The 11,578-nt window shown below is 35.2% G+C and overlaps 1 long non-coding RNA gene across 2 annotated transcripts; it reads right to left on the bottom strand.

The window, feature by feature from the left end:
- Positions 1 to 772: 772 nt before the first annotated feature.
- Positions 773 to 3,008, bottom strand: LOC130086572 (uncharacterized). Of its 2 annotated transcripts, none has more exons than XR_008807230.1 (3): positions 2,866 to 3,008; positions 2,258 to 2,399; positions 773 to 799 (listed from the first exon to the last, which is right to left on the bottom strand). It is a non-coding gene; the product is annotated as an uncharacterized LOC130086572 (long non-coding RNA). The 2 variants fall into 2 exon arrangements; XR_008807229.1 differs by having other exon boundaries at positions 776 to 794.
- Between the last annotated feature and the right edge of the window lie 8,570 nt (positions 3,009 to 11,578).

Below are 11,578 nucleotides of genomic sequence, written 5' to 3'. Positions count from 1 at the left end.
AGTATTATTCTTGAGTACCAACTGTACCCAAAGCAACATCTTTTCCACAAACCCTAACCCTGACATGATGGTCCTCGTAGTGGAGAACTGTCCTTATATTTCAGGTCAGTGTCATGCCCATCCCCCAACGCACGAGTTATGAAAATGAATGAACCGAGCAATGTACATTTTACTCGAATTTGAGACGTCACAACAGCGTCTTTAAGACGACAGTCCACGTCAACCAGTCTAGCATGATGCCCAACCATCCTACACTTAACATTGCCTGTGTCAAAGAGAAGAAAACAATGAAGGAACATGCGCTCACTTACTTTCTCTTTCACTGATGAGGAAGGATTCACACTGCATTCAGTCACAGCCACTGATGTCTCGTCACACAATTCCTGTAATTATGAGAAAGACAGGTACAACACTGAGGCAAGGATGCTTGCCAATCGGTCACCGCAACTAATTCTAGTATCAACCAAAGACTAAATATCTAGTGTCCCTTTCATGGCTCCGTCATGCACAAAGCAGACGTGCAGAATTTTTTTTAATAATCTGCATCATATAAAAAACTAACATTCATGAAATACAGAACATGGTTGACTTTCAGTGATAAAGTCTTTAAGAGACTCACCCTTAAACGCGAAGGCCAAGAGGAATCCCCATAGTTGTATGTGACCTCCTCATCTGGAAAGATATGTCTTATACTAAACAGACACAGGTGTGGCCTTCCGTCAACAATGATTGTCTTGACTTTGCAATTTGGATTTTTGTCATCATCATTCCTCCACCGTCCTCTTTTGTTGCATCTATGCTGTGATAAAAATAGTGCAGTAAGAAACTTAAAACATAGACACACACTGAAACATACGGTTCTAACTGAACATTTGGGTTAGGCTAACCTTGGCCTATTTAACCTATATTCAAATACACATTGTGAAAGTTAACTTGACTTCCTAAGAATTTAATAGGTCAGATGATCCACTTAAGGTAAAAAAATAATACCCCAGTTGAACAATAACCATGTTATTGATTATCACTAACTAATAAGTTCCTAATGTTATGAGAACCCTAGCAAATCTGCTATTGTAATAGTGCGGCACGATTAATCTTATCGCAATCGCAATCGCGATGTCAAGCCTGTGCGATTATATGGCGCAAAATGCTGCGATTTTATGTAAAATAAACAATGGGCTGTTAACGCAATTAACGCAGCATCTGTTATTATTTGTCATCCTTTGGCTAGTGTTACATGATAATGCTCTCATGCGATTGCTTAAAACCATTCATGCGAGACAAGTCAAAAGAGAGCGCGCTGAATGTCCGACTGTGACTCACAGAAAGACGCGCCAGAATACAGTTCTCTTTCGCGCTTGAACGAACAACAACACACACAATTATGCCAAAATGTCGTTTGTCGAGTATCTTCATAACATAAGAGCAGTCTTATGATGGACGTATAGAGTTGTGAGAGGATGAGGCGCATGTGAGATCCGTGTCTCTGTCAGCAGCGGCTGCTCTTAAAGGGCCAGCAGCCAAAGCTTTCTGTCAGTAAAGTTAATCACAGAACAAAGGGGACAGAGAAAATTACTCACTGCTCTTGACTAAAGAACTTATGTAGCTTTAATAAGGATTAGTCTATTTATTATTTATGCAGCGCAGAGTCGCAGACTGTTTGATAACTTTATTAAATTTCTGCATACCTGTTAGACAGGAAGGGCACAGGTAAATATGACATGTCATTTATAATGGGTTTATGTGAGGATTATTTGAAGTTCACTTAAATTAAAAGCTGTTATATTTTTTGACGTCTAATAAATGTTTTTAAAAAAATTATAGCTTTCAATTGTAATGATGGAATCACTGTAATGTTGGATGGCTATAATTAATGTTTTAAATGGGGGTGGATTAATTTTTATCCAGACATCAATGGCTTAGATGTTATCAATCATTTAGTTGTTGTTGCTAGTTTGAGTTGAGAAATACACATTTCAGAATTATCACTAATCTGTGTGTGCATTTTGCTTTAGAACCAAGCAAGTTGACTCATGAAACCATTTGTTTATTATATCGCAATCGCATATTCCAATTGCAATATTGACCTCAATAATCAGAATGACATTTTCCCCAAATCGTGCAGCCCTATATTGTAATAATAATAGTAATAATAATAAATCATAATTATAACTGTTTTTATTAGAATGACATGCAACTAGTTTGCTCTGAATATGAACCAAAAATAAATAAACCAAAAAAGAAACAGCCAGCTTACCAATAACGTGTTCCATTCCATGTGAAGTCAAACAAGTAGTTGCCTTGAACATCTTTAACATGTTTACTTTGAGAGAGAATCCCACGGTATTCAACAACAAAGGTGGATGGTTCAATGTGCTCAAGTGCAAACACACCTCTCCCTGAAAGGGCAAAATAATATATAGGCTAATAATACAAATAAAACATGAATCCAAGTGCACCTATATGTTACACAGCTAACCAACCTATCCTTTTAAAGAGTTAAATCCTGTAAAACTGTGTAATGTAATATGAGGTGCAGGAAATAAAAAAAATAATCAAGCATTGGCTTTCACTGTGATATAGCCTACTAGTTGATTTTGGTTACACTATTCTCTGTATACATAGTTTTATGTATTTATTTTAAAATAATAATTATAAAAAAATTGTTTAAAGTTTTTTTTTTCATCTCTTAACCTTTATGAAAATGAGCGGCTTACCCAAGGGTAAAATGTGTGAATGTGAAAGATCATGTCCAGACTGCCAGCAATAGGCCTACTTTTCATTCTTACAAGTGCATGCCTACTTTATGATTTGATTTGCCTGCAGTCTGAACATAGTCAAATTGCCTTGTGGTGCACAATTTACCTTTGAATGTGTTGATTTGTCGTCCCTCAATGAAGGCTTTGTCTTTGCCCGACAATATGTGTTCTTTTGCATCCTGCTCAGGTTTTATTCTCTTCTTTCTTAACATGTTGACTGAAAACATTCCAGACAACATAATTAGTATGTATTTATAAATATATAAATATATAGGCCTATATATATATATATATAGACAGATAGATAGATAGATAGATAGATAGATATGCTTTATATACAGTACATTATTGTCAGACTGTAGTCTATATCAATAAATACAACATTTTACACAGAAATAGTTGATCAGTGAGGTAACTTTTGAGGCTTGTTACTTTTGATAAGAAACAGTCTCCGATTTCAAATTCAGTCCATTTTAATACCATTTTATCACTCTTTAATGTGGCGCCTCAGATCAAATGAAGCTAAACTCGTTACTTAGAAAAATTAACTATAGAGAGAAAGTTTTAGAAAATGTTACATGTATTACACCTGATTTACATTAAAATAATAAATGTAAAATCGAATTGGAAATAGAATCGAAAGCACGTGAATTAAAATTGAATGGAATCATAAAATGTCTGCTAATATCCAGCCCTAAAATGAATCAACCAGATAATTTTGGCAAGTCATTCTAATGACAGTAACGTTACATTAATGAAAGTATACTTTTACATTAGTCTCGTTTCTGTTTATTTAATATATTTCTGTATCTTACTGTATTAAACTGTAAATTCATCCACTCAACTTTACCAGTCATCACGATGACAACATAGATTTGATTTATTTCAAAATGTAAATTAATTCTCTCAAGCATCCATGGAGATGTATCTTTCATCAACTAATACTAATACTGTAGTATCCAACTGCTTATGGATTTATATTAGCACGTTTAGTGGCCACGTTTAAAGTAATGTAACTAACGTTATTAAAAACTGTCTGACTCATGACACTTAACTCCATAAAGGTAGAATATATAAATAAACGCACTTACCTTCCTCGTGATAAAGTGAAAATCTCCCACTGTAGCTCGTCAACTTCGCTCGAATTCTGCTAATTAATCTTTCATGATGATGATTAATCTTCTGATTAATCACACGGTCACACCACACGTCTGCGATAGAAGATCAGAGGCGCAGGCGCGCTGACTTTGACGGATGTGAAATGCAGCCAATCACTGACGAGGATTCCAGCAGCCAATCACTGACGAGGATTCCAGCGTTCCACCAATGAATCGCGCTTGGGCGTGGTCTGGGTGTATGAAATGTGTATGATACTGCAGTAGCGTCGAATTTCACATAGAGGGAGATTATACACTCTGAGCATACTCTGGCACACACTGAAAAACGGGTACAACGGATTTATAAGGACATATTGAGAAAAAGCGGGAGGTGGTTAGGCGCAGCCTGATAAGCCTTTCTACACTGCTCGACTTATGAGGACACTAGTGCTGTCCTCGTAGTTACGGTATGTCCTCATAGAGTCGGTATGTATCCATGGTTTTTGTCCTCATAATCCGGTCGCACCAACGCACACACACACACACACACACACACTCCAATCATCGTATGGAAACTCATTCCCTCACCTTGACAGTCATTCTGTAGCCCTCAGCTGTGGGAAGCATTGTAAGCGAGCTGTTCGAGACTGGGAACATGGAGGAACAGCTTCTTAAGGGCTTATTTTGTTTCACTGGCTGAAAGGGATGGTGTGCTTTGAGAGTGAGACTTGAAACACCTGGTCCCATGGCTGTATGGGTCTTTTTTTTTCAACAAGGTTTTTTTTTTTTTTTTTTTTTTTGACCTGTTGACTCTTAGAAACACACTTTTTTTAACCCTCTCCCAAGCATTATATATATCAGGAGAACTTTTTCAAAACATTTTTTTCCAAAATGTTATGACCATTTCTACTACACTTAGTGTAATTTCCATCACATATCAAGTGATGCACTTATTAACAATGCTGAAAACGGTTGTGCTGCTTTATATTTTTGTTGGAAACATAATACATTTAATCAAAACTCTGATGAATAGTTCAAAAGTACAGAATTTTTGGGAATATAATCTTTTCGTAACAATTATGTCTTTACGCTTTTGATCAATGTAATGCATTTAAATGCTTTACAAATGTGATATACATACATATATATATATATATATATATATAATACAGTTGTGGCCGAAAGAGATGTTTCGAGGAAAATGTACCCTTTATTCAAATATTACAAATTTGTTTAAGATTTTGTAAGCATATACGCGATGCTTGGAATCAATTGTTTGATAATGCAATGTGAAGCCAAATTGTGCAGACATAATTTTTGGCAAGGCTGACATACAAAGAAATGATCACATGCATAAACAAGCAAGAACCAACTAAATATTAATAACTGAATTATGTTGTAGTCAGTGTATGCTTTTTCCATTGAGCTTTTTGTTTTTCTGTGTATTTGTACCAAGTTTAGTGTTTTGCTCTTTCTCATGTTTGAAATATAAAAAAATATATAAGATATTGTCCTCATATTTTGATGGTTTAATCAAACTTGTAGGATTTATATATATATATATATATATATATATATATATATATATATATATATATATATATAGCCTATAATTACAAATCTACTAAAATGTAAAAAAAAATTATCAGCATTTTTTTATATATATTTTTTTTACTATATTTGCCTTGAATTTTTTTTTTCACACATTATGTCTCATATCAAGCATGCACTTCACTGACTCTTTGGAAATCAAGTACACATGGTGATTTTCAGTGGCAGCATATATCCTATGATATCCCACAATCCTCTGTGTGTGGATTGGCTTCTTGAAAAAATGTAATTGGCATTTTATAGAGCAGTTTAAAGCAGCATATTTGATCGATTTCTACAAATGTACATTTTAATTTCTCCCTGAATATTCAGTTGGCTGACTTTAAATTCATCAGATGTGAATTTTTAATAGCTTGAAAGGTGCTCTGAGGCAAATTTCTTTAAGTAGTATTAAATGGATATTTCACCAAAAAATGACATCTGACATCAATTATAACCTGCGAGCCATTCTAAGCACGACTTTCTTATTCTTTGGAGCACAAAATATTTTGAAAAATATTGACGCCCATATGGACCCCATTTACTTGTTAGGTAAAAACAGTTGGAACATCCTTATTGCTGTCTGTTTGACATGTCTGTTTTTAGTGGCTTTATACATGAGCCAGTGATTATTGAAATTAAAAGAGCAGTATGCAGGGAAACTCAAAGTCTTGATTACAATATCGCTCAAACATTAAATCTGTGTTGATTTCCGTGGCGCTCCATGCAGCTGCCATTTGGATGTTTTTGTCATCAGCGCTGCAGAATATAGCCTACTTAAAAGTCTCCACTGGTTTCTGCACGCTGACCAAATCAAATGTTTTCTGAATGTCCTATGCAAATATAGCCCTCGAATTTCAACACGTTCTCAAGAAGGATGTGAATAATTGAAATGGTCTCTGTTAAACTGCTAATGTTGCCATGAGATGACCCATCTGGGCTGCTGGGAAATTTGTCACAGCAGCGTATGAAGGCTGAAGACTGTGCGATGCGCAAACAGCCAGCGCTTGTGTTTACCACTGAGAGCTGTTTCCCTTTCAAGCAGAACTCTCATTTCAATGCCAGCACGTCTTCTTATTTACAACTTTGCTTATTTAATGTCAAGAGATTTAGCGGATTTACTGCCATGTGTTCAGCAGAATTCTGTCTCGTGCTCTTTCTTTGAAACACTAAATGTCATGTAGTCTCAAAATCCATATATCCATGTTTTCTGGGAAACAAATGAGCAAAAAAGGTAATGGATCCGATGTGCTTTTTTTAGTTAGCTTACTTTTAAATGTCAATTGCTAAGGGCTGGGTCCTCATGCAGCAAATAATTACAGGTTATCAATGAATGTGGGCATTTATTCTTTCATTTTTAAGTCTTGCTAAAACATTTTTCATACCCTCACATTTTGATACGTCAAATATAATTAGAAATGTGGGACTAATCATGCTTGCTGCTTTTAATGTACTTCACTTTACCCGTTCTGCAAGTACTTTTCATTGATTTTCTTCAAATAAGTTTAAAGCCTTGAACCAAACCATCAAATCCATCCAAATAACCATAACATTGTAACATTTGATTCAAAGCAAAAGGAACAAAATGCAAAGGTATACAAAGATTTAATATCCTTTAACCCTGCACTGTTCGAATTCTGTGTACACCCTTTATGGAGCGGGTCAAATTGACCCTAATTGGATTCAATACAATTCCTCAAAAATCACACTATAAAACAACAAAGATTTAGATACATACTGTAAACTTTTAATATCAACATTTGTCAAACATTACAAAAACATTATATCTGAAAATATGATTTATAAAAATGTTTTTAAACCAATTTTTGACAAAATTGGAAAATAAACAGTATACTGACTTTTTTTGCATATAATTTTTTTTTCCTTTTTTTTTTTTTTTTTTTTAACATTTTATGCTTTGAACATCGTAACTGAACAATAAAATTTTGCTGTATAATGAAATTTTTTAATTTTCCTAAGTTAACTTTCCCTAATTTCCTAAGACCTAGTTATTAACTCACAGTGAAGTGAGAATCCAAACATAACAAAAACATACATCAAATAAATGTTTTTTATTCATTTTTTGGCTCTGTGAAGCTGCCTTTGAAAATCCTACATAAAAGTTTTGGTAAAAGCTTGGTATTTTAGATAATTTGACTATTGAAATGAGAGCTTATTTTACTATCTGTGTCTGACAAAGATTTTCATCTGTAATTTGCAAATAATTCTAAACACTGTGATTTTAGCTTTTTCAAGTGTGTTTAGTTAGATCACTTTTAGATACACTTGCACGTTAGAACTGGAGTTGAAGTGTCCTTACATACAGAAAATAAATGTTTTTATTTTGTGTCTGTACAGTTGCTTTTGAATGGCTGCCTATGAGGGTCAAATTGACCCGCGAACATCACGAACGTAATAGTAATTTTGTTTGTATATGTCAAAACACATCAGCATGTTGAAACTTTGCATGCATGTTCATCATGAAAAATGAGAAAAAGTCACAAAATATCAAGAAAAAAAACAAAGGTTAACCAGTATTTCCAACAACTAGAAAATCGAAACGGGTCAAATTGACCCGCAACATAAGGGAAGGAACTACTATTCCCATAAAACATTGCATATATATATACTGTATATCAGTGGCAAAAAAAACAATTTGCTAAAAGTCAATGGATTAAAGTAACAGTCTATGAACAGTTTAGGCTTATGAAGGGTGTTTAGTTTGAGAGACCCTGCTATTGGCCTTGTTTTTCTTTCATTTGCCAATAAGTGGAGGTACTCATTAATGTTCATCAGTTATGGACAATATTCCTTAGGATGCATAATAAAATACAGTCAGCAGCAGAGGAGCACCCGCATACTGTCCCGTCGGTCTCTGATCTTTTTTTCTTTTCCTCCAGGCATTTATAGGGATATTTCAGGGGAATATTTTATCACAGAATTTCAGATGTCTGTGTCTTATTTCTGACTCTTAAAATTGAATTAAAGTCCCCCTGTGGTGTTTTTAATATGCTTTAAGACACACCATGTGCAAATTCACAAGTCAACACCATTGCTGAGTATTTTCTCCTTAAAACTGCAGTGAACCAAAGACAGTCTCAAAAATCGAAAATCGCTGGTGTTTCTGACGTGACAAATACCCTGTAACCAATCACAACAACGCGTCATCTGGAGTGAGTGAAGGCGGGGCTAATCTGCATATTCATAGAACCCTCAAGGGTATAGAGTTACATTCAAGCTATTTTAAGACATGAAGATGTTTTTAAGGAAAAAACACGTAAATACGTAATTTTGGTGAACAAAGATGAGTTTTAAAGGGGTCATATAATGCCATTTTTGTACAAGCTAATATGATTCTTTAGGGTCTAAATTAAAAGTTTGTAATATACTTTAATTAAAAATTCTCATTAGTATTGTAAGAAAACACTTATTTTACTTGGTCAAAAACAGCTCTGTTTTCAGCATGCCGTTTCAGTGCATATGACTTTAAATGATAATGAGCTTTGCTCACCCCGCCCCTCTGTTCTGTGTACACCGTTTGAACACAATAACACAATAACCATAACGCGTTGTTCAGTATAAACGTGGGATTATGAATTATATTGAGAACGTCATACATAGAAAACATGCCGTAATGTACCCTAAGTGTAAACCTTGGCTTAGACGCATTCATTGTGAAGCGTGCAGCTAGCGATTTGCAAAGATTAATATATTAATATAAAGTTTAATAAAACGTTACACTCACTTCCATTCTTCTGGAGATTCAGCAGGAACACGAATAGCTGGTACCGATCCTTTTTTGAGCAGCTTCTTAGCAAATCCAGCTTTATACTGATCCTCGTTTATAAAGCAGTCTGGTGTGTGAAATGATTTGCGCAAACATGAGAGCATTGACGTTGCTCGTGGGGAATATTCCCTTCGAAAACAAACTCAGCCACTGCGTCTTCAGCGGTTCGGATTTAGGAACATTAAAATGACTGCTGTGTTCGTTATTGCACCCAAGAACAGAACACCACAATCGCTTAGACGCCATTCTGCTCATAGACAGTGCTCCAGCATATCAACAATGACCGCGCCTGTCCGCGCGGACTATGATTGACAGCTCCCTCACGAGGGTCTGTGTTGAAACGCTCCTGTCAATCAACAATCGTGGGAGGGGCTTCCGACCGTGTGACGTCACAAGGTCGAACGGCTTGATTTGAGGCAGGGGAAAACATAAGGAGATTAAAACAAAAACACTGGATGGATTTTTATCATTATATGATGGTTGTGTACAGGCACTGCCAACACACATTTCAGTACAATCAACTTGTAAAAGTGCATGTACCATTATATGACCCCTTTAAGGGATAAAATTATTGACTACAGGGGAACTTTAAAAAAAAAACCCGTACATATACTGGATAATGCATAGCTGGTGTGGACCAAACTTCCCACGAGGCTTGGCTAATGGTCTCATGATGCATCTGAGACTCTTGTTGTTAAAACTAAAGGCTTTTGGAAAGCTGTAAACTCACAGATACCATCAAATAGCAGATATAAAACTTGATGGTCTCTTTTATAAGTGTAGTCAGGTATTTAATACATACAGGAGTCAGGGCCATGCTTGCACTTCTCAACAATCTCTCCTTGTTGTCAGTGAATATACAACAAATCCAAAGAACCCAGAAAAAAAGTTTCCACAAACATATTAAGCAGCACAATTATTATTATTTTTTTTTCAACACTGATAATAATGAGAAATGTTTCTTGAGGACCAAATCAGTGTCTTGGAATGATTTCTGAAGGGAAATGTGAGAAAAGGGAAAATTCAGCGTTGCAATCATAAGAATAAATTACATTTTAAAATATATTAAAATAAAAAATTTTAATAATATTTCACAATATTACTATTAATACTATATATTTGATTTGAAGAGGCTTTCGAAAATATGATTACAATTCTTTTACCAACCGTATATACACACACAGAGAGAGAGAGAGAGAGAGAGAGAGAGAGAGAGAGAGAGAGAGAGAGAGAGAGAGAGAGAGAGAGAGAGAGAGAGAGCTTTGGATGGACAATAAATTAAAAGAATATAATTGTATGTGGAATGAGCTGTGGTGTTCTCCATGTGTGTGTACACTGGAGGAATTTCAATGCATGGTAATTTTACTCTGTCATTCAGCTGGTTGGGCAAAGCAGTGGTGTGTGAATATATAATAAAGGGGTTAATCCAGAATTCTCTAGAGCTCACACAAAAGTAACAAATCCACCTACTTCGCTTGGTTCAGTTTCATACAGCGTGGCCTGACCGTGATGAGATTTCTACAGCCTGGATCCTGACTGTGACATTTAAGAGGCCGGTGAAGAGAGTGAATGTGGTTTCGTTGCTGATCAGATTTATCACATTTTTTTATGCATGTCAAAGCACAGGAAGTGAGTGGAATATGTCTGTAAGAATCTTTTTGTATATGTGAATGTTTTAAGCGTACTTGTAGGGTTTTTTTTTTTTTGCATGATATTTCCAAAAGACCACAAGTTTGGCTATAAACATTTCTGTAGACAAATATTTTATTCAATGGGTCATGTGACATGTTTTTCTGTTCTTGTAGTTGCTGGGACGGTGCACTCCTGCATGAGTGAAATTACAGAAATACTGCGCCTTTCATCAAACCAATTATAGACTCCATATACTTAAATATTTTGCTTATGAACTGAAGTCTTTCCTACAAAGCAAAGATAAACCCAATGAATTAGAGAAATGAAAATCAAAAGAGCGCCGTAGTGTTATATAAAAAGGAAGATGAAAGTAGAAAGAGCCTAAAATAAAGGAAGTGAAAAATAAATGCCCACTGTAACATTTGGAATAGAGGTCTCAGATCTAGTGCTGTCGATCGATTAATTTTTTTCTGTGATTAATCGCGATTAATCGTAATTAAAAACTATTTTTATGTTTTTTTATATATTTTATAATGTAATCATTTCACAGTCAATCTCCAAATTAATGTAGAAACATCATAAAGACAGTATAAGGTCTCAACCCAGTCACGAGTGTCCAGGTGTCTAGACCTTTTTGGTCTCATGGTTTTTGTCTTGTTAGTCTCCCATGTAATGAGGCAGAGAATTAGGAAGGAAAGACTTGGCATCAAGTT

The sequence above is a fragment of the Rhinichthys klamathensis genome, unplaced genomic scaffold (genome assembly GCF_029890125.1).
Source record: "Rhinichthys klamathensis goyatoka isolate OS25496 unplaced genomic scaffold, OSU_Roscu_1.1 h1tg000098l_1, whole genome shotgun sequence".
NCBI lineage: Eukaryota > Metazoa > Chordata > Actinopteri > Cypriniformes > Leuciscidae > Rhinichthys > Rhinichthys klamathensis.
Note: the sequence above shows the minus strand (reverse complement) of the source record. Positions and strands in the feature narration are given on the sequence as shown.